The 22909-nt window shown below is 48.2% G+C and overlaps 1 protein-coding gene across 4 annotated transcripts in view; it reads left to right on the top strand.

Annotated features, from left to right (window-relative positions):
- The window catches only part of PIK3CB (phosphatidylinositol-4,5-bisphosphate 3-kinase catalytic subunit beta), a 211350-nt gene that overhangs the window by 18695 nt on the left and 169746 nt on the right, over positions 1 to 22909 (top strand). The window contains exon 1 of one of the 4 annotated variants that reach the window (XM_088466481.1): positions 21918 to 21939. The exons of the other annotated variants lie outside the window; for them this stretch is intronic. The gene's annotated coding sequence lies outside the window, so the exon portion shown is untranslated. Of the gene's footprint in view, positions 1 to 21917; positions 21940 to 22909 lie in introns of those variants that run through there. 4 annotated transcript variants of the gene reach the window in all.

The following is a 22909-nucleotide window of genomic DNA, read 5'->3' as shown; positions in this document are numbered from 1 at the left end:
TAGCATATCTGTAAAGTCAGATTGCAGAGGTTCTAGGTGGGCTATATGATCCAGTCACCTAGTAATGTTGTCCTGGAATCAGACCTAGAAAAATAGCTCATACATCCTTACTGTCCATTTTATCGTCTGGTTACGGTTATAGTCCCAGTGTGTCTTGGATCATACCTTTTTTAGCTGTGATCATGGGCCTTATTCAGACATTGATGCAGTGCTGATATTTACGCAGTTGTGCGATGTTTTGCTACTGTGCATGCAGGAAATGTCCAGGAGTCCCTTACTGTGCATGCCCGAACCCAAGTGTGTCCAACAGCGTTTGCATTTGTGTACGGCATTTATGACACTTGAAGAGTTTGCGATTCCTGGGCTTTTCAGGGTGCGGACTGGGAGGTGACCTAAAGTGATCACACATAGGGGCCTTTTTCAGGTTGAGATTAGCATTTGCATGTTCCTGGAACCGCTATTAAGCGAGTGGTTGCGAGAATGGTTGCATTAGCAACCATCTCTGAATCAAGCCCTTTGACTTGTTTGACTTAGGACTTCAGTGCTTTCTGCCCTGATCCTGCCTCTGACTGTGTCCCTTTATCACCTTCTTCTGTTCTCAGCTTCTCGGTCAGCTTCTGCCTAGTAGGGTGAATTTTGGGCAGTGATCTGAGGGTGTCTTGCCGTGAGTCTACACCTCATTGTGTGTGTCCCTTTTAAAAATCAGTTACGCTGTGTTCAAGTTAAGCCAATATAAATAACTAGCGGTGGATCCACAACTTCTCCCTTAGTTGGTGACTGCATGATTCTGTATATGTAATCCTGGCATTAAACTAGTCTGATGTGAAGTAATGTGTAAATTATAAATTAGATTTTTTTTTCTGTCTTGTTATCATGTCTGAGTGCTATCACTATAACTCCTTGCAGTATAATGTTATATCTGCCCATCCCCCAATCAGTGAGAAGCTTTGTTGCATAGAAATAGGGAGGAATACCCTGGTGTCAGTGATCACCCTCAGGGCACCCAGTATGAAATGCTCCAACACCTGTTTTATAAGAGCTCCAGATGGTGTGCACAAAGGAGGATAGAGGGGTCACATTCATATTACACTGGTGTTTCAGGTTCCACTAACTCCATGCTGTTTTCCCTGGATTTATAGGTCCTGGGGATAGATAAAGGAAGTAAACTTTATGGAGTTTCTTATGCTGGGTACACACTGGCAGATATTTTGGCCGATCAATGGATCAGCCAATATGTCGTGTGCATCGGCCAGTGTATACCAGCGATATGTCTGTGAACGATGTTGTTCAGACCTATCACGTTGGCTGCACTGCACAGCCGATGCCATATATCTCTGCAGATATATTGGGGCATTGTGCTGTGTGTATGGGTGGTCAGCCGAACACCCATACACTTGAAGCTGAGGCTGCGGGGAGGGGGACGTGACACGCCCCCGGCCAGCGGAACCCACGGCCAGATGACAGATGATGGTGGTTTAGTGTGTATGAACATCCATAATCTGCAGATATATCTGCTAGGCGTGTACCCAGCTTTAAGGGGCCTATTCATTACACAACTTTTTGAACGATCCAACCAAAACCAGGAGGTTTTGGTTGCATTGTTCAGAAAGTCGTCTAATGGATAGCCGGCAAGGACCAGCGATGCGCGTAAACGCCGGGTCCTTGCCGACCCTCGACTATCTACTGAACATGCTGGTCAGCCTGACGATGATCCCAGATAGGAGGTTGGGATCCTGCACTGAATGACGTTCAGTGCAGGCACCGCACCCGGCGACCTAATGGATAGGCCCCTTTACTGTTTCTTGGCTGATTACTGGAGTGAGTTTAGAGAGAGGAATCCAGTATTATTCACACTTTACTTTCAGTACTTAACCCTGAAAGCCACAGTAATTGGTTTATTAGCAAGTAGAAATATAACCAGCAGTTGTATAGTAGGACCAATAACCACAAATGTACCTTATTTGTAGCTAGAAATAATCCAGCAAAAAGATTAAAATGTTTTCCCTTTGGAAAAGACCATGGACCTCATTCAGAGTCTGTCGAAGCGGCCGCACGGTTGTACGGGAAAAGGGGCCAGATATGCAAATTATTCCCTCGCAAGTTGCGTCCCTAAGTTCGGATCAGTAGCTGGCCGACCAAGGGGAGGAAGCGGCCGGAATTTAAAAAAAAATACGCCCCCTTCTGCACGTCATCTCCGGGCATATAAGGATTAATCGAGACCATCGGGAACCATCGGATCTGGTCGTAGAGCTTAAGGTTGACCATACCCTCTCTTAAGCTCTATGATCATGTCAGTGTAAAAACCTCCCATGTCACATGTGCCATGACGCTACTTTGTTAATTATGCACTCCCATAAACCGTATGCACTCCCATAAAACGCAGTTCGCATAATTAGGCACGCCTGCGTTCGGATCTCCACTCCCCCGTTTTCAAGCACCTTCCCCTGTTACCACCCACAAACGCCTCATTCTGTCACTCAAACTACCGACCTGGCTGTGTTCAAGGAGAGAGAAATTTCTGATCGTAGCGGCTACTTTGCGCACGCGCATTGCGAACTTTACGCATGCGCAGTATAGCAAACATCGGTGGCGTACGACCGTGAATGAGGTCCCATGTTATTATGCAGTGAGGAAAAATTTAACATGTACAGGAGATTTAGGGGCCGACTCAATTACCCCCGTGGCTGCAGCTCTGCCCTGAGCTACTCGGTTACTGCTGCTACCCACCACAGAAAGTGCACTTACTGTAACATGGAGTTTTCCCTCACAGCCTCTGGAGCTGCGAGGAAAACTCCACAATACGTGCACCCCCTGGGGCTTACCACATGGAATAACTCCATAGCTCCGGGTACTTAACCCGGGAGCTATGGGTTAACGTGCGTGGTAATTGGCAAGTGATTGTATAGCTACGGGCGTTAAACCCGGAGGAGCAGCTGGGCGGTAAGTCCCACAGCTAATTGAATCTGCCCCTTTGAGTTGGAAGCTGGATCACTTCCTATTTCAACTGCATGTGTAAATATAAATCTGCACAGTATTTGTGTGCTACGTATTAGTAGGCATTCTTCATTGCATTCCTTTGTTTGTCCAGGTGCAAATTTGTATCCTTCACCTGGATACATGGCTTTCTCTAAATCAGGCCTCATATCTCCTGTCTTTCTGTGTATTTTGTTCATACTGTATCACTTCCCAAAATGTGTTTCTTATAACTTTACTACCGCATTTCTTTGTGTGTGTGTGTGTGTATATATATATATATATATATATATATATATATATAAACATTTTTTATTCTTTTATGGATGTACATCACTGTCTCCAAAAGTAAACCTTGAAGTGTGATGTTTTCTATATTTTATGTTTGTGTTGACACATTTTCTAAATAGAAATATGTTCGATACATTTTTCTTCGTTAACTTCAAGTGTGCTGTATTTGTCATATAAAAGGTCTTTAAAGCCTATTACAGGCCATGTTTTACCAGCTAAACGTACATGGGCTGATGTGCAGTTGGAAGTGAGATAGGCCTATATTACACAAAGGTTAAGTGCACAGAAAATTAGCATATTTTGCAAAGCTGTATGTACTTAAAAAAGCGTATGCCTCTATATGGGTAGCATATGCGCCTGGTTTTACTACAAGTCTCCTCATCCTACCCTGTATTAGTTGCAAAAGATATGCTTCCTAACAGGCTGTTGTGCTGGCCTGCATGAGTCGCATTTGTGTGACCATGCCCTTACTGAACTTTCTACTTCAGGGTCCATAGGGGGTCCACAGGGTTGACCTTGGAGTATAGCTGGATCTGGATCCACGGGCACCACGCAGTTAAAGCTTTGCTGCTCCCAGGATGCACTTGGGTCCGTCCTCCTCTATACCCCGCCCCAGGCCACAGGCACCTCAGTTTTAGTTGGTGCCCGGCCGGAGTCGGGTCACCCTGTCGCAGTGGGGCTGCAGGAGCGAGCATAGCTTTATTTTAAAAGAGAAATTTTTTATTTTTTTTTTTCTACTTTTTTACACTTTTAGAGCGGCAGCTTTAGACTGTCCTTTAGGACGTCCACGCTGCCGCTCCTTCTCCCCGCTGGCGCCGCGACGCCAGTACAGCTCTGGGGATCGCGGCGGGACCCCAGAGCCTGTACTAGCCGGGCTCTGGGGACTCCCTTGACTGCTGCCGGATGCGATGGGGATCAGGTAAGCCGCGGGTCGCCGCGTGCGGCGGCCCGCGGATACTTTGTATGCAGTCAGAAGCCTCTGGTCTCTGGGGACAGAACGGAGGCGCTAGCGGCGGAGGCGGGCTCCCCCTCTATAGAGGAATACCCCGCGTGTCCGCTAGACCACCAGGGTAACAGGCTGGTAGCGGGACCGGCAACCCGGGGGTTAATTGCTAGCCAGGGGAGGCAGCCTTCCCTGTCTAGCGGCTCCTCCCGCCTTTCAACTAGCAGTCTGGCGTCGCTGAGCTGCTCTTATCTCTCGGCCACTCCTCCTCTGAGGTCTCCGGCGACCATCTTTACTGGCATATCGCAGACTCCCAGGCGGTATCAAGTGGACCGGTCCCCCTGTGTACCTCTCCCCTGCTAAAGGACAGTGTACACAGCGCTATAGCCCTCCCAGACACTGAATCTGGGCGGTTGATTGTAGCGGAAGGTGCAGTGAGTACTAACTTTTCTGCATTGTATGTGACTATTGCTAGTGCTGCCTGTCTGTGACTTATTCTCCTTGCTGTCAGCTTATAACTATCCCTTTCCTTCTCCTACGGCCCGGCAGGTGTGTGGGGGAGGGGCGTTGTTTCTGAGACCCTCACTTATATAAAACACGTATTAGTGGGGTCAGTCACATACTGTTGTGTGCTACACAGTACCATATCTGGGCTGTTGTGTCGCATACTGGTGAGTGCGCGGGTGTTAAAACCGTAATTCCTCTGGTGATACCTATTTTTTATGTGATTTACGGTATCATGTCTGATGAGGAGACTGAGCGCTCTGTGGCTCCTGTGCTAATTTCCTGCAGACGCTGTGCTGCTGGAGTTGATGGGGAGGACTTATCTCAGGATGGTCTGTGCGGGCGGTGCCAGCTGGTACCGGGCCCCTCCAACCCCCCTGTATCACAGGACCCTCCTTGGGCGATGTTTTCACAGGTGCTGGCGTCTATTGCGGACCGGTTATCTGTCCCATCAGCGGTCCCATCTAGGACGTTGCCGCAGCCCACCATCCCCCATTCCCCGGGTGTTCCACAAATGTTGCGGTCTCCCCCCGGGGCCCAGACTGTGGGTCCTTACTCGGGACTGCCTGTGTATGTGCAGTCTTCCCCAGGGACGCGTCAGTCTGTAGTGCCTTTGCAGAGTTTTGCTCCGACGGCTCCTCCGCCTTGGGTGGATGTTCTCTCCAGCTCCGTACAGAGTCTGGCGGCTTCATCCTCGGCGGGCCAGTCCATGTTGCAAGGTGATGTGCCACCAAGGGCGTCTAAACGTCCTGTGGTGAGTTCACTAGCTGCGCAGTTGTCGGACTCGGAAGTGTCCTCAGATGATGGAGAAATCCATGAGGACTCTGACTCTGATGCCATGGGGCAGGAGGTGGAAGCTAAGTCCTCCATTAATGTTCCAGCCTTAGTTAGGGCGGTGCGGGCTATCCTACATGTTGAGGATGATGCGCCGGCTCCTAGGTCGAAGTTTCCTAATTTTAAAAAGACCAAGGTGACTTCAACTGTGTTCCCCCTGTCTGATCAATTATCGGATCATATGGCGGCGGCCTGGCAATTACCCAGTAAGAGGTTCCATCCACAGAAGAGGTTGGCGGCGAACTATCCTTTTCCTGAAGCTCATTGCAGGAAATGGGAGGCTCCGCCGGCGGTGGATTCCCACGTTACCCGCTTGATCAAAAGCGCAACGCTGCCATTGCCGTCTATCTCCTCTTTGAAGGATCCCACGGATAGGAAGGTGGAGACTTGTTTAAAGTCCATTTATTCTCTTTCCGGGGAGGTGGCTCGCCCGTCCATGGCTATCTCCTGGGTGGCTAAAGCCATTGAGGCATGGGCCAATGCCTTGGAGGATACCTTTCCTGATGAGGCTCCGGATATCCAGAGAGCGTTAGTGGGACAGATGCGGGATGCAGCTTCCTATATTGGGGAAGCGTCTTTGGATGCCAGCCTGCTCACTTCTAGGGTGTCGGCTGCAGCGGTGTCTGCTCGGCGCTCCCTGTGGCTGAGGTCCTGGAGGGCTGATGCAGATTCAAAAAAGGGTCTGGAGGCCTTGCCTTTTAATGGTGATTTATTATTTGGTCCGGATTTGGACAAAATAGTGGATACTTTGGCTAAGTCCAAGTCGGCTTTCCTCCCTTCGGCCTCTGCGCCGGCTAAAGTAAGGAGCTCTGCCTTTCGGTCCTTTCGGGTTCAGGGTAAGGCCAAGGGCCTGTCCTTCCCGAGACATTCGGCAACCAAGGCCGCACCCAAGCCCAAGAAGCAAGCATGGAGTGCTCGGCGCCCTTCTTCCAAGCAGGAAGATAAACCTGCTGCCTGATCGGACGGGCGTCTCTCTCGGGGGGGACCCCAGAGTGGGAGGCCGACTTCTCCAATTCGCCCAGTGTTGGCACAATACCACCACGGATGCCTGGGTTCGAGAAGTAGTCTCTCAGGGGTACGCCCTGTCTTTTCGGTTCAGTCCGCCCAACCAGTTTTTCTGTACGAGTCCTTCTCTGGACAAGACCAAAGCTGGTCAGATTCAGGTAGCTATAGAATCCTTGCTACTAGCAGGGGTCATTGTTCCCGTTCCGCAGTCTCAGCGCGGGACGGGGTACTATTCTACTCTGTTTCTGGTACAGAAACCCAATGGTTCTCATCGCCCTATCCTGAATTTGAAGTCTCTGAACAGATACCTCAGAGTTCCCAGGTTCAGGATGGAAACGTTGCGTTCCATCATTCTGGCGATGGAACCCGGGGATTATATGGTCTCCCTCGATATCCAGGACGCCTATCTCCATGTGCCCATAACACCGGCACATCAGCGGTATCTGAGGTTTGCTATCCTGAACCATCACTACCAATTTCGGGCGTTGCCTTTCGGCCTTTCCACGGCTCCGAGGGTGTTCACCAAGGTGATGGCAGTTATGGCTGCCCACCTTCGGGGTCAGGGTCTACGTCTGTTGCCGTACCTGGACGATCTTCTGCTGCTGGCGAGCTCCCCGGAGGTGCTTCTTCGACATCTCCACCTGACCATTGCTTGTCTTCAAGCACACGGGTGGTTGATAAACTGGAAGAAGTCCTCCCTGATTCCATCACAGCGGATGGTTCATTTGGGAGCCCTGCTGGATTCTCGTCAGCAACGGATTTTCCTGACTCCGGAGAAGGTCTCCTCCCTGCAGCTGCGGATACACAGTTGCCTGAGCAGTTGCCGCCTGTCGGTCCATTCAGCTATGAGAGTTCTGGGGTCCATGGTGTCGACATTCGACATGGTCGAATTTGCCCAGTTCCATTCCCGGCCCCTGCAGGGGCTGATTCTATCGGAATGGAACGGGTTACCTCACCGGATCCGCTCTCAGATGCTGGTGTTGTCCCCGGAGGTTCGACAGTCTTTGGCTTGGTGGCTTCAGACAGCGCATCTGGTCGAGGGGCGCCCCTTTTGGATCCCGGACTGGGTCCTGCTCACGACGGATGCCAGTCTCCGGGGTTGGGGGGCAGTGACCGGCTCATTATCGCTTCAGGGTCGTTGGTCCGCGGAGGAAGCACTTCTCCCCATCAACATCCTGGAACTGCGGGCTGTGTACAGGGCCTGCAGTCGTCCGGCCCCGCTCTTCACGGAAGGGCGGTTCAGACGCAGTCCGACAACGCCACCACGGTGGCGTACATCAACCTCCAAGGGGGAACTCGCAGTCGGGCAGCAATGTCGGAGGTGTCTCGCATTCTTGCTTGGGCGGAGTGTCACGTTCCAGCGATCTCGGCAGTCTTCATTCCCGGAGTCCTCAATTGGGAGGCGGACTTCCTCAGCCGTCACGACGTGCATCCCGGGGAATGGTCGCTTCACCCAGAGGTGTTTCAGCTACTCGTGGACAGGTGGGGGCTGCCGGAGCTGGACTTGATGGCCTCCCATCACAATCACAAGTTGCCCGTTTACGGGTCAAGGACAAGACACGCAGGCGCCTGTCTGGTAGACGCTCTGTCGGTGAAATGGACGTTTCACCTGGCGTATCTGTTTCCTCCGATATCCCTGCTTCCTCGGGTCCTGCGGAAATTCAAGCAGGACGGCGGCACGCTCGTGCTGGTCGCTCCGGCGTGGCCCAGACGTCCTTGGTACTCCGATCTGAGGTGCCTCTCCATCGACGCTCCGTACCTTCTTCCTCAGCGTCGGGACCTGTTGTCTCAAGGGCCCTGCCTTTACCCGGATTTGGGTCGGCTGTCTTTGACGGCGTGGCTCTTGAGACAGCCGTCTTGAGGTCTAAGGGTTTCTCCAGTTCGGTCATTGGTACCATGCTTAGGGCACGCAAGCCTGCTTCCGCGCGGATTTACCACAGGGTGTGGCACACTTACTTTCAGTGGTGTGAATCCAGAAACTATGATCCGCAGGTGTTCCGGGTTTCCAGAATCTTGGAGTGTCTTCAGTCAGGTTTGGACCTCGGCTTACGCCTGGCCTCTCTGAAGGTTCATGTGTCTGCTTTGTCCGTGTGGTTTCAGCGACGGATTGCTACACTGCCAGATGTTCACACCTTTTTCCAAGGTGTTCTCAGGATCCAGCCTCCCTTCGTGCCTCCGGTGGCTCCGTGGGACTTGACGGTGGTACTGAGGGTCTTGCAGGGTCCTCCTTTTGAGCCGCTTGAGTCGGTGGAGCTCAAGTGGCTGACGTTTAAGACCATTTTTCTCCTGGCAATTGCTTCTGCCAGGAGGGTTTCAGATTTGGGGGCGCTTTCCTGTCGCCCTCCTTTTCTGATTTTTCACCAGGACAGGGCAGTGCTCCGCACGCGTCCTGAGTTTTTGCCCAAAGTGGTTTCAAAGTTCCACATTAATCAGGAACTTGTTGTGCCAGCTTTTCAGTCACCTGATCTTTCTGCTGGTGAGGCTTCCTTGGATGTGGTCCGGGCACTTAGAATCTATGTGGACCGGACTGCTTCGGTTAGGAAGTCGGATTCTTTGTCCTCTTCGGTTTTCACAAGAGGGGTTGGCCTGCCAACAAGCAAACGTTAGCCCGTTGGCTTCATTCAGTTATTTGTGAGGCTTATGCGCAGGAGGGTTTACCTGTGCCAGCCTCTGTTAAGGCTCATTCCACTCGTTCTGTGGGTCCCTCTTGGGCTGCTAGACGTGGCGCCTCCGCTGTTCAGCTGTGTAAGGTGGCCACTTGGTCTTCAATTCAGATGTTTTTGAGGTTTTATGCGTTTGACACCTTCGCCTCTCAGGATGCATCCTTTGGGCGCCGGGTACTCCTTTCAGCACAGGAGCGTCCCCGCCCTTAGTTGAACTGCTTTGGGACATCCCCAAGGTCAACCCTGTGGACCCCCTATGGACCCTGAAGTAGAAAACAAGAGATATGGTAAGAACTTACCTTTGTTATCTCTGTTTCTACGAAGTCCATAGGGTCCACAGGGCGCCCGCCCTGACGCACCTGGCTTCAAATGGGCTGTGTGGCTGGTCACCGGTTTTCCGTCTCCCATTTCTGTGAGTATGGTTTCTTGTGTGTTCCAGTCTTCCTTCTCTCTGTTTAGTCTCCTCCTTCGGCCTTAGCTGCTTACCAACTGAGGTGCCTGTGGCCGGGGGCGGGGTATAGAGGAGGACGCACCCAAGTGCATCCTGGGAGCAGCAAAGCTTTAACTGCGTGGTGCCCGTGGATCCAGATCCAGCTATACCCCAAGGTCAACCCTGTGGACCCTATGGACTTCGTAGAAACAGAGATAACAAAGGTAAGTTCTTACCATATCTCTTGTTTTGCCTAAGAGAGAAGGCCACCGTCAGCCCCTGTTACACCCCTTTGGATTTAAGCGTGTATATGTACGCAATGCATTAGACTCTGCACTCTAATATTTACACATAATGGTAGTGTTCCGCCAAGGCATCATGGAGCCCCATGCCCTGCCCCATTTTTAAAAGTCAAAATGCACCCTGACCCTTTTCCTGGGCTCTGCTGATGACCATAAACAGGAACGCTGAACACTATAATGAGGATATGATCTTCCTGCTGCCAAACACACACTATTTAACCTTCTGTTTCAAAAGGGTTGGGTTCAGGATGCTGGTGCTCGGGATCCCGGTGGTCAGGAACTTGACGCCAGCATCTCGTCAGGGTTAGAATGCCGACACCTGTCTGTAAATATCCTAACCCTAGCCCCCCCCCTCCCATTAATGCCTAACCCTAGCCCTCTCCCCTAGTGCCTAACCCCACTACTTACCGTCAGAATGCTGGCAGCCCGTACGCTTGGTGTCATGGCATAAGGTGTTTAGGGGGAGTGTGCAGGGCGCACTGTCGCTCTGTTACATCAATGCCTCTGGGACCTATTTATCAAGATTGTAAAAAATGCCCCAAACCCTATCCTTACTATTATGCTGGGTACACACTGGCCGATCAATTGATCTGCCAATATATCGTACCCCCCACGGCCAGTGTGTACAGACGATATGTCTCTGAACAACGTCGTTCAGACATATCGCATTGGCTGTGCTGCATAGCCAATGAACAGATATGTCTGCAGACATAGCTGACCATCGGCAAGTGTGTACAGGCGATTAGCAGATTGCCCGTACACAGGGGTGCAGAGAGAGTGGGGGAGCTGCGAGCGGGTACTACTTACCCGGGTCCGGCACAGTTCACCATCCACAGCAGCCCAGCACACGCTGCTTTGTACTGGGCTGCACTGTGATACTGTCCGAACAGTCTTCTATGCGAAAGGGGGGAGCGATCACGCTGACAGAGCCCCCCATTGGCTGTGCGCCCCCCTCCCCAGCGCCGCAAATGTTTTTGTTTCCCCGAAGTGGGCGTGGCCACACTTTCTACGATTAGGGCACACCCCCTACCCACCCCCCTGGCCACAGGGACCCGCTACAGCATGCAGATGATGGTCGTTCAAGGTGTATGAATGACCATAATCTGCAGATATATCTTCAGATCACTCGATCTGCAGATATCTGTCAGGTGTGTACCCACCTTTTAGAAGCTATTTCAGAAAGGGATTGAGGGCTATTTATCATTGCCCCCAAGCTCATGTTTTGTAGGCGGTTACTGTATGCTCCAATACTGACATCAACTCAGTAAATATCTAATATGTTTCCTGCGCTATAGGCTTAATAAATAACCTACTAATTTAGTGATAATCATTGTTTGCGCATGATTAACTGGATATTTAGGTTTGATAATTACGCCCCTTTATCTCTTATAGGGGTGTGCACCGGCCACTTTTTGTGTTTTGGTTTTGGATCTGGATTGGTTTTGCCAAAACCACCCTTCCGTGTTTTGGGTTCTGGGTTTTGTGTTTTGGATCTGTATTTATTTGAAAAAAAGCATAAAAACAGCTAAAAGCACAGAATTTGTGGGTTTTTCTGCTCCTATGCTATTATTAACCTCAATAACCTTCATTTCCACTAATTTCCTGTCTATTCTGAACACCTCACAATAGTGTTTTTATGTCCAAAAGGTTGCACCGAGGTAGCTGGATGACTATGCTAAAAAGATACGAGTGGGCGGCACAAACACGTGGCCCATCTAGGAGTGACACTGCAGTGGCAGACAGGATGGCAGTTTGAAAAACTAGGCCCCAAACAGTACATAATGCAAAGAAAAAAAAGAGGTGCAAGATGGAATTGTCCTTGGGCCACCCTTATGTTGTATAAACAGGACATGCACACTTTAACAAACCAATCATTTCAGCGCCAGGGTCTGCCACACGACTGTGGCTGAAATGATTGGTTCGTTTGGGCCCCCACAAAACAAGCTGGCAATTAATCTGTCCTTGCACAAACTGGCTCTACGGAGGCAAGATGTCGTCCTCATCCTCCTCATCCACCGATTCCTCACCCTCTTCAGTGTTGTGTACATCCTCATCCTCACAGAGTATTAATTCGTCCCCGCTGGAATCCAGCACCACAGGTCCCTCTGTACGTTCTGGAGGCTGGTCTCCCTGGAAGAGTTGATAATTCATTTTTATGAACATCATTTTCTCCACATTTTGTGGAAGCAACCTCCTACGCCTTTCGCTGACAAGGTTCCCGGCTGCACTAAACACTCTTTCGGAGTGCACACTGGAGGGGGGCAACTCAGGTAAAATAGAGCCAGTTTGTACAGGGGCCTCCAAATTGCCTCTTTTTCCAGCCAGTACAGGTACGGACTGTCTGACATGCCTACTTGGATGCTGTCACCGATGTAATCCTCCACCATTCTGTCAATGGTGACAGTATCATATGCAGTGACAGTAGACATGTCAGAAATTGTTGCCAGGTCCTTCAGTCCGGACCAGATGTCCAAACTTGGTCCTGCCTGCCCTGCATCACCGCCAGCGGGTAGCTTAGGATTCCTAAGTTTTTTCCTGGCAGCCCCAGTTGCGGGAGAAAATGAAGAAGGAGCTGTTGACGTGTCACGTTCCTCTTCATCTGACAGTGTTTTCACCAGCAGGTCTTTGCACCTCTGCAGGCTTGTGTCGGCCAGAAAGAGAGACACCACACAGGCTTTAAACCTAGGATCGAGCACGGTGGCCAAAATGTAGTGGTCTGATTTCAACAGATTGACCACCCTGGTATACTAGCAAAGCAAATGAAGGGCTTCATCCACAAGTCCCACATGCCGAGCGCAATTGCTTCATCTTAGCTCCTCCTTCACTTTCTCCAGCTGCTTCTGCAAAAGCCTGATGAGGGGAATGACCTGACTCAAGCTGGCAGTGTCTGAACTGACTTCACGTGTGGCAAGTTCGAAGGGCTGGAGAACCTTGCACAACACGGCAATCATTCTCCACTGCGCTTGAGTCAGGTGCATACCCCCTCCTTTGCCTATGTTATAGGTGGATGTGTATAGGCTTGAATGGCCTTTTGCTGCTCCTCCATCCTCTGAAGCATATAGAGGGTTGAGTTCCACCGCGTCACAACCTCTTGCTTCAGGTGATGGCGGGGCAGGTTCAAGAGTGTTAGCTGGCGCTCCAGTCTTCGGCACGCAGTCGCTGAATGGCGATGTGGCCAGGAATTTTTCGGGCCACCCAAAGCGTCTTCTGCACGCCCCTGTCGCTTTTCAGAAAATTCTGCACCACCAAGTTTGTGTGAGCAAAACATGGGACGTGCTGGAATTTGCCCAGATGTAATGCCCGCACAATATTGGTGGCGTTGTCAGATATCACAAATCCCCAGAAGAGTCTAAGTGGGGTAAGCCACTGGGCGATGATTTCCCTCAGTTTCTCTAAGAGGTTGTCGGCGGTGTTCCTCTTACTGAAACCGGTGATACACAACGTAGCCTGCCTTGGGACGAGCTGGCGTTTCTGAGATGCTGCTACTGGTGACGCTGCTGTTGTTGCTGCGTAAGGTGATACATCTACCCAGTGGGCTGTCACAGTCATATAGTCCTTAGTCTGCCCTGTTCCACTTGTCCACATGTCCGTGGTTAAGTGGACATTGGGTACAACTGCATTTTTCAGGACACTGAGGACACTTTTTCTGACGTTTCTGTACAGTCTCGGTACCGCCTGCCTAGTGAAGTGGAATCTAGACAGGATTTGGAACCGGGGACACACTACCTCCATCAATTGTCTAAATCCCACTGCACTAATGGCGGATACCGGACGCACGTCTAATACCAACATAGCAGTCAAGGCCTCAGTTATTCGTTTTGCTTCAGGATGTCTGCTGTCGTACTTCATCCTCCTCGTTAAGCACTGTTGGAGGGTCAATTGTTTAGTAAAAGTAGTGGTGTTCCTACTTCCTCTCTGGGATGATGAACAACTCCCAGCAGCAGTGGCAGCAGGAGGCGTAGCAATGCAGGATCCTCCGGAGGAATCCCGGATAGGAGAGTCAGTCATGCCAGTGACATGACCTGCAGGACTACTTCCGATCCTGACTAAGGAGGAAATTGACGAGGAGGGAGTTGACGGTGTGGTTTGCAGGCGCTTGGATACAACAGGACAACGGGATTTAGGTGTCCCTGGACTGCTTACGGTCTTAGCCAAAGTTTCTGAACTTGACAGTAACTTTTTATGAACGCGCTGCAGGTGCCGTATAAGGGAGGATGTTCCTAGGTGGTTAACGTCCCTACCCCTACTTATTTCACCTTTACATATGGCAAGACAGTTGTTGTCCGGATTTGGATAGAAATATTGCCAGACCAAAGAGGTGGAATGTTTGGTCTTCTGCCCAGGCATGACCGTGATGGGCTTTTTCATCCCACAGACAACAACTGTCTCCCCCGGACCCTGATTTAAACAAACCACATCACCATCAGAATCCTCCTCGCCAACTTCCTCCTCAGCGCCAGCTACACCAGTATCCTCATCCTGCTGTACTTCAACAGTGACATCTTCAATTTGCATATCAGCAAGTGGACTGTGGGTGCTCCTTTCAGCACTTGCAGGGGGCGTGCAAATGGTGGAAAGAGCCACCTCTTCCTGTCCAGTGCTGGGAAGGTCAGGCATCGCAACCACCACCACACTTGGACTCTCCTTGGGGATTTGTGATATCTTCTTAGAACACACAGTTCTTCGCTGTGCTTTTGCCAGCTTAACTCATATTTGATTTTTTTAGCGGGAGGAGGGCTTCCATCGTCATGTGAAGCTGAACCACTAGTCATGAACATAGGGAAAGACCTTAGCCGTTCCTTGCCACACCGTGTCATAAATGGCTTATTGGCAAGTTTACGTTTCTCTTCAGATGATTTAAATGTTTTTTTCAAGGTCATTTTCCTGAACTTTGTCATTTGGGATTGTATGTGCCCTCTACTATGACATTGGGCATCGGCCTTGGCAGACGACGTTGATGGCATGTTATCGTCTATGTCATGCCTAGTGGCAGCAGCTTCAGCACTAGGAGGAAGTGGTTCTTGATCTTTACCTATTTTATTTTTATCGGAGAAAGTTTGGTCCTCCATTTATGTTATATTGATATATACGTGCGGCTAAGGCGCACACAAACACAGAATTTTTTTTATTTTTGTTGGAGACTAGTGCACTTTGTGGGTTACACCACCCTTTAACAGACAGAAGCACGCTTGGCGCTGCTGCTTTGAGGATGCATGTACAGTGCACACAATTCACAAACACAGAAAATAGTTTTTTGTTTTGTTTGGAGTGCACTTTGGGGGTTACAGCACCCTTTAACGGACAAGCCAGCCGGCCCTTTACTTATGACACAGGCGCACGCTTGGCGCTGCTCCTTTTTGTTGATGCACGTGCGGCTACTGCGCACACAATTCACAAACGCAGAAAAAATATTATTTTTTTTTGCATTTGGGGGGAGCACCCCTGATGGACAGAGCACCCCTTGGACAACACTACAGCACCCCTTTAGGACTGGGACACTGCACAGGACTTTGGAGTGGACACAGCCCCTATGGACAACTGACTGCACAACACAGTCCAGCCAGCCCCTATGGACTATGAAGTAGTGGACACAGCCCCTATGGACAACAGCAGCACAGCACAACACTACACTGCACTACACTACACTACACAGCCGAGCCAGCCCTAACTCCCACCCTCCCTCTTCACTGTCCACAGCCGAGTGAGAAAATGGCGCCGACGCGGGTACCTTATATTGAATCCAAAACCCGCAAGACCCTGAAGGCGGGATGATGTCGTTTTGCCTTGATTTCAGATCCGAGTCAGGCAGGAAAAGTCGAGCCTGACTCTGATCGGCCTCGGATCGGGGGGGTTCGGATTTCAGAAATCCAAACCCACTCACCCATAATCTCTTATATTCATGGTGCAAGAGAAAAGCATCCTCAATAACGGCTGTTTTAACAGCAGTGTAGGCCCTGGGGAAGGCAATGCACTGTGGCCCATACCCACCCATTCACAGAATACAAATGTAAACTGTCAATAAAATAAACCTTTTAGATTTATTGGTACTTTCAACAAAATTAAAGTTTAAACACTTTAATCACAGCTGCAGTGAACTATGGGGGCCCCCTGAGAGAGAGGGGGGCTGAGATTGTGCCTCATCCCCTAAATCTGGCTCTGTGGCCTCAGGCTGGAGGCAGGTAGGGAAATGCTGTGAATGTGTGTAACTCACAAACAGAGTGGCCGGGGATCATCTGTCTCTTTTCTGCCCCTCCGTTGGCTGCCCTATGCACAGAGTGTGTCTGTCTGAAAACACTCCATGCAGATTGCCCCCAGGTCCATACTGCTTCTGTTTGAAGACCCCTAGAAACGTGGGACCCTGAGAAGGGCGTTACGATGGCCCCCCTCAATGATCTCAGACTAGCAATAGTGTTATTTCAATAATGGTTGGGTTAGAAAGGGCCTGTTTCAGAGTTGGACGCAATGCAGATGTCTATGCAGTTGAGCGATTATAGGTTGTCTGCGCGTGTGAATGACACAGCGCATGCCTCAAGTTTCATTACTGATGTCGCCCACAATGAGGAATTATTTGCTAAATGATTGACAGGGCAGTGGCCGTTAGTGGGCTCAACGTGGAGATGGCGACTCAAAAGCAGTCGAGTCGCGATCATTTTTGGGGTGTGTCTCTGCAATTGTGATCCTGTATGCAGTAAAAAGGTCCGTGGCGTCTCAGTTCTCGCAGCCATTCTACGTGACCATAGGGTAATTCAGAAGGCGGATTGATTGATCTGCATCCGATGCTGCGTCCTTGTACGCAGTCGCTTGGATTTGCTGGGCCGCTAGTGGGTGCCTCAATACAAATTTCGGCGCCTGTCTCATTTGCATATTTTCTACAGCTGCTGCATACAAATTTACCGTAGCAGCGGCCTTAGCGTCCATCTCTGAGCCAGGCCGTAAGTACATATCAGTGCTATTATGTTCTCAGGGTTTGGCCGCTGTAAGCTGTCAGATGGCCCCAGCAGAGACTAGGACGCAGTGGTACTGTATTACTTATGTACAGTATGTACCGTACACCCTTTTATCCCCAATGTATTGAATGGTGAATACAAGCCGAGAGAGGTCTATTTCTCTGTTCCAAGTAAAAACAGGTATGTGGGAGGTAAACTACACAGAATGATCTCATTGTCATGATCTCCTTGTAACAGTTGTTAGAAACTGCTTCAAGGACAGAATATATTAGTTAATGTTTAATCAATATCCAAGTTGGCCTCAAGGAATTCGTTTTTGTGTTACAGCTTTTATGTTTGTTTTCTTTTAGGTTTATTTTTATATTTTTTTTACTACCTTGTATTTAGAATTTATATCATCGCCTTTGACCATACATTTTTTGCATGCTTGCAAAGTAGATGAGTAATTTGTTTGTATATAGCAGACCTATAGCTTTGCCCTCAGCCATGTGCTAGATCTAATTTTGAGCTCCTAAATGTGTTGTTTGCAGCTGAGAGCCACCAAAGTGAAATTATAATGTACATTTTTCACTTTCATATCACATGTGCTCTATGATCTGTTATGCTGTCGCACAGTAAATATCTGGTTGGTGAGTGAGCTATTATGAAGCACAAGAAAGCTATACTTTGACATGCGCAGTTCAGCTGTATACTCCGCTATTGCGATCGCAGCTGTGATTATGCACGCAGACCCACTGCGAAAATTTGCTAATGTATGCAATGCCGTCGCAGCCCAACATAAGGACGCCCACATCCCCTTACTCACATCCGTAATACTTTGCAAGTCTGCGAAACCATCAGTAACATCGAGTACCATCGGAGCCTCACGCACAAATACACAAGGTCTGACCTTACTCAGAAATTGCTAACGTCATCGCACACAGTGAAAGCTCAAGCTGCATATACCATCGCAGTGGCTAGTTTATGCACGCCCCATTGCCGACGTTCAAACGCACTGACACGCCTGTGTTTCTCTGATCACCCCCAAATGGTCACTTCCGGTCAATCACTCTGTGATGGGCATGCGCAGTATGCAACAATCGGCCATCTGCATCTGTAATCGCAGTTACGATCCGCAATGAATCGGGCCCACTGATCCAACAGGGATGTAGTCTGCGTCCTGACAGAATGCCAGTGGTCACAATACTGACAGCGGCATCCTGACAGTCAGTATCCCGACAGATTGCAGAGGTAAGTATTAGGATCAGGTGAAGGGTATTGGTGCATACACACTGTCAGATTTTGTGTCCGATCTGAATGATAACGATTTTAGAAATTCTGACATGTGAGCCTGCAACGATGAACGATGCGCGTTCCCGCATGTCAGATAACGATATCTGACATAGGCCTGTATTCAATGTGAGGTGAAAAGTCCAGATTTTTCGTCTGCTGGAATTTTCGCCTCCTTCACCTGTTTTCTAGGCGGAAAAGTATCGCACGCGTGCCCGCTATTCCCCGTATTCACTTCCAAAGTAGGCGAAATCGGGAAATAGGCAAAACTTTGATCGGCGAAAAAATACGGGAATTTTCGGGAAATATTTGTATGACCCCCCCCCCACCTAAAGATGTTCAGACCTGGGGGATCACTATGGTTACCCCCATTTTTGCCTGCAGAACTCAGTCGGGTTTTTAAATAGCCGCAGCAGGTGTTTTCTTCTCGACATTGAAGAAGTGATGCAGAAGAGCACCTAGGTTTTTTTTTTTTTTTTTTAAAGTGGCCCCATCAAATTTGGGGTACATGAAAATGGGTACTAGAATATTTTTAAGTCCCTAAAGAAATTTTGTTAAAATTCTGCAAAAAAACCACCTGCCGCATACTTACAGAATACCCCTGAACCTATTTAGCTATTTTTAAACACTGTTCCCCTCTTTTATTTATTTTTCACCCCAAAATGTAAAAATGTGTATATATATAAATTTTTTTTTTAAAAGCCTGCACCCCTAAACCCCAATTCTGCACTTTTTTTCGCCTGTTAAAGGCTGGCGAATATTATCCCCGTTTTTTTTACATTGACTTTTCGCACCGGCAAAGTCAATATAATTGAATACGGGATAATGGAAATAGGCGAAAATGACGTCATCGGCGATAAATTATTGCCGATTCCGACATTTCGCCTCAAATTGAATACGGGCAATAGTCTGTGTTTGCAGTCAGATTTTGATTATTTCATTCATTTTAATTCTGTCTGAAATCGTTCAAATCGTTGGTAAAATCGTTCAAATAGTTGGTAAGATCGTTCCTCGTTCATCTGACAGTGTGTATGCACCATTAGAGTAAGGCACTAGGGGGAAGGTTAGGGTTAGGCTGCTGGAGGGGAGGGTTGGGTTGTGGGAAGGGTGGGTTAGGGTAAGGGTTATAATCCTTACAGAAATCTGTCACGATGCTACTGTCTGTATTCTGGAAATCTTTTTATCAGCTTTTCCAACATTGTTCTGATATTAATAATGGATTCTTCAATTGTTTACGAGGCATAAGAGTTATTTTATTGTACAGCAGTGTATAAATTGAATTGTGCGGTTATACTGCTCCATAGTATTTCTACTAATTATGATTCTTTACTTATAAAGTGCTAAATATTCTGTATAGCGCTGATGTGTAGCAGTGATGTCCGTCTCCATGATCTGTTCCTCTGCACTGAGAGAGAGAAGCATGTAAAGGCAAATTTGTCTATTAAGTGCATTGTCTGTGACTATGGCCAGCTGACGGGACAGGGTGGCACAGACAGAGCACCAAGCAAAGAGCCTGGCACCTGCAGTGGAATCTTGTCAGCTGATTGGATGGCTCATTCACCCTTTCTGCACCAGATGGCCAGTCTATACTCCTAGTAGCCTTTTCTGCAATGGTGCTCCCCAGCCCTGACCTGCTGTGGCTATTGTATCTTTGATTTACAGCAGGACAGAACTCTAGGTTGGCTCATGTGAACTGAATCGCAATTGATAAACTTTAATTTTGAAAAGACAAGTTAATTACAAGCTTCCTTTTCTTCTTGTAAATAGTCCTAGTGCTCGCTGTGAGTGCTGATAAATAAGATTAGGGTTCTGGTTGGCCACATAAGGGTGCTATTAGCGCAGGCATAAGATGGCCGCACAGTTGCCAACTGCTGTTCTCATCCGGCCGCGTACACATTGTCGGTTAATGTGAAATGTGTCAACCGTTTGAGAGAGATACAGTGGAGAGTTTCCCATAGCAACCAATCAGATTCTAGCTATCATTTTTATAGCACAGTCTATAAAATGACAGTTAAAGCTGATTGTTGGCTATGGGAAACTTCTCTACTTTATCTCTCTCTAAAGTTAGTACATCTCCCCCAAAAAGAGAAATGTATCCGTCTTGTACAGCGATAAAGTACCAACCCATCAGCTCTTTACTATCATTTTACAGGCTGTGTTTGAAAAATGACAGTTAGGAGCTGATTCGTGGCTACTTTTATTTCTCTCCAAGTCTTAGCGCATCTACCCCTTAGTGCTGTAATGTCTGGGCCACGTGCTGCAATGTTGGGCCAGGGGACGATATCCCCAGTGACGTGGCAGTGTGCGTGTGGCCAGTATTGCTGGTGAGTCTTAAAAACTTTTTTTTCATAAGAAGGAGTTACAATTTTATTGTATTGGAGGAAACGCTGTCCTGCATTTCTTATATTGTCAGAATAGTGCGGATTGCTCAGATTGTGACTCATTGCATTTGCTCATTGTATATTGCTTTAGTTCTCTGAAAGTCTATTTCAATATCCCAAAAGTAATTCTGGGTACACATTGGGCGATATATTGTTTGTATAGCCGGCGAACGATGTATTGTTCCGTACGTTGGCTTGTGCGTGCACCTGATCTGTGAAAAATGTTGTTCACAGATATATCACGTCAGCTGTGCAGCACGGCAAATGTATCCTTCCCATCTGCCGGTGTGCACACCCGACCGAACAAACTGCCGACCGACCCTTATTCTGGCCACAGAAAGTGGTTAAAATGACATCAACACTGCCTCCTCTGGCCAGACATATCGGTAAGTGTGTATGCACAGGCACATAAGGTCGGCCCATCCGCCGGCCAAATGTGTACCCCACGTTCGGGAAAAAATAAGTGCAAATCTATATACTAGCACAAATGGTTATATCTAAATTACTATTATTGGATTTGGCAAAATTAAAAGCATATTCAACTATCTGTGGCAACCCATTCCAATTAGCTGTTCAAATTTAGCAGCGTTAACTTTCGGTTAGTTGAATGTGTTTCATAAACAAAAGGGCACATTCAATCGTCCATGGCAAAATCTTAGCTTACCGTGTCTTGAGTTAACATGCCTATCGTGTGGTATTCACCCTCCCGCTTATAGCCCAGTCCAATTGTAAAAAGTGGTTGCATGGTAATTTGATTTGATGATAGGCACGTTAAGTGTGGAGAACAATGAGGAAATCAACGTGTACCCCCCAAAAAAGTGCAAACTAACATTGGATTACAGTATAGATGTATATTAGTGGTCAAAAGCAAAGCATTTGGGGCTCTTACAAGGTGTCATTTTGGCTTTTTTTTTTTTTTAAGAACATTAGAAAAGTGTTTTTCAGTAAATGAAATGCTCTAGATCAATTTGGGGTGCATGTAATTGATTTTTTTTGTCCTTTTAAGCAACTTTTAGACATTTGTTAAAAAAAACACTTGTAACGCCCACCTGCAAACATAAAGTCACCTGTCCCATCTATACAGCACCGCCGTATACCTGTCTCACATCAATTAACCCATTATTCTGCATTTTGCAGAATATCAGAGGGAGGGGGGGGGGGTTTCTGGCATATTTGTTCTGAACAAGTGGTTTTTATAGATTTGTATAAGCAAGTAAAACTGTGCATATGGATTACATTGATATTTATGTATGAATGGTTTGTGTTTTATAGAATTATTCATAAACCGAATCGTCTCACACTAAGCTTACAAAGCCTAAATAACACAGGTACATCTGCAGAATGTACCAGTTTGGCAAAGGAACGTGAATGCTGTATGCCTATCGCCTAATTGAAGGGTAAGATATTAGTTGAGTAGTGTCTTACTGTAATTGGAATTTTAAGTACGCCTTTTGAATTCTCTTTCTTGTATAAAAGCAGAATGGGATGGAAAAATATGGATGTGGGGCCACTGTGGAATGTTACTGGTCAGGTGGTTTTCTCCAGACAATGATAATAAGAGTATTTGGGAGTGATCTATGCAAACCTCCAGGGAAGTGTCGGTAATTTCCCTGTTATGCGATTGAATGAGACATTTGTTTCCTTGTAAGTTTGTGATCAATGAACACTATTTTATTTTGCCTCCTGTGACCACAGTTCAACACAATACTTGTCCTGTAATTCAGGGCCGAAACAAGGAGTTTTGTCACCCGGGGTAAGGCCATAATTTGACGCCCCCCAAAAAATACAACATAGAGGATGAAAAGGTATGTGGTTTTGTGAAATGGTAATGCCCCTTACAACACATTATGCCATAGTAAGGCTCCTTACACATAATGCCACAGTAAGGCCTCTTACATTAAGCCACAGTAAGGCCCCATCTCCCTTCTCTTACCTGCTAGGGCCGTGCGGTGGGTGAGCTCGGGGTGGCGTGGGACGGGGCTGCTGCATGCTGGAGAACTATCAGTACTGCCGTCATTGTAATGTGGAGCCGCTTGCGAACCAATTGGAGCTCATGGACCGGCAAGCCTCTGCTGATTGGCTGCTGGTCCGCGAGCTTGCGCCCGGCACCACATTAGACTAATGGTGTCTCTGTGCCTCTCAAGGCCGGGATGCGGCTCTAAACCCACAAGAGCAGCAACCTAGCCTCTCGGCAGCCTCTCCTTATTACCCCCACAAGTCCGGCAACCCGGGTCACGTGCCCCTTTAGCACCCCCCCTAGTTGCGGCCATGCTTTAATTACACCAGAAGCTTTTCTGCATTGAATCTATAAACGTTTTATTTAGCCCTCTCATACCTTTTTTTTTTTTTACTGAAATTTAAAAATTT

This window comes from Taudactylus pleione, unplaced genomic scaffold (genome assembly GCF_031769625.1).
Source record: "Taudactylus pleione unplaced genomic scaffold, aTauple2 ptg000066l, whole genome shotgun sequence".
NCBI classification, from domain to species: Eukaryota; Metazoa; Chordata; class Amphibia; order Anura; family Myobatrachidae; genus Taudactylus; species Taudactylus pleione.
The sequence above is the reverse complement of the archived record's forward strand: the minus strand, read 5'-3'. Positions and strand labels throughout refer to the sequence as shown.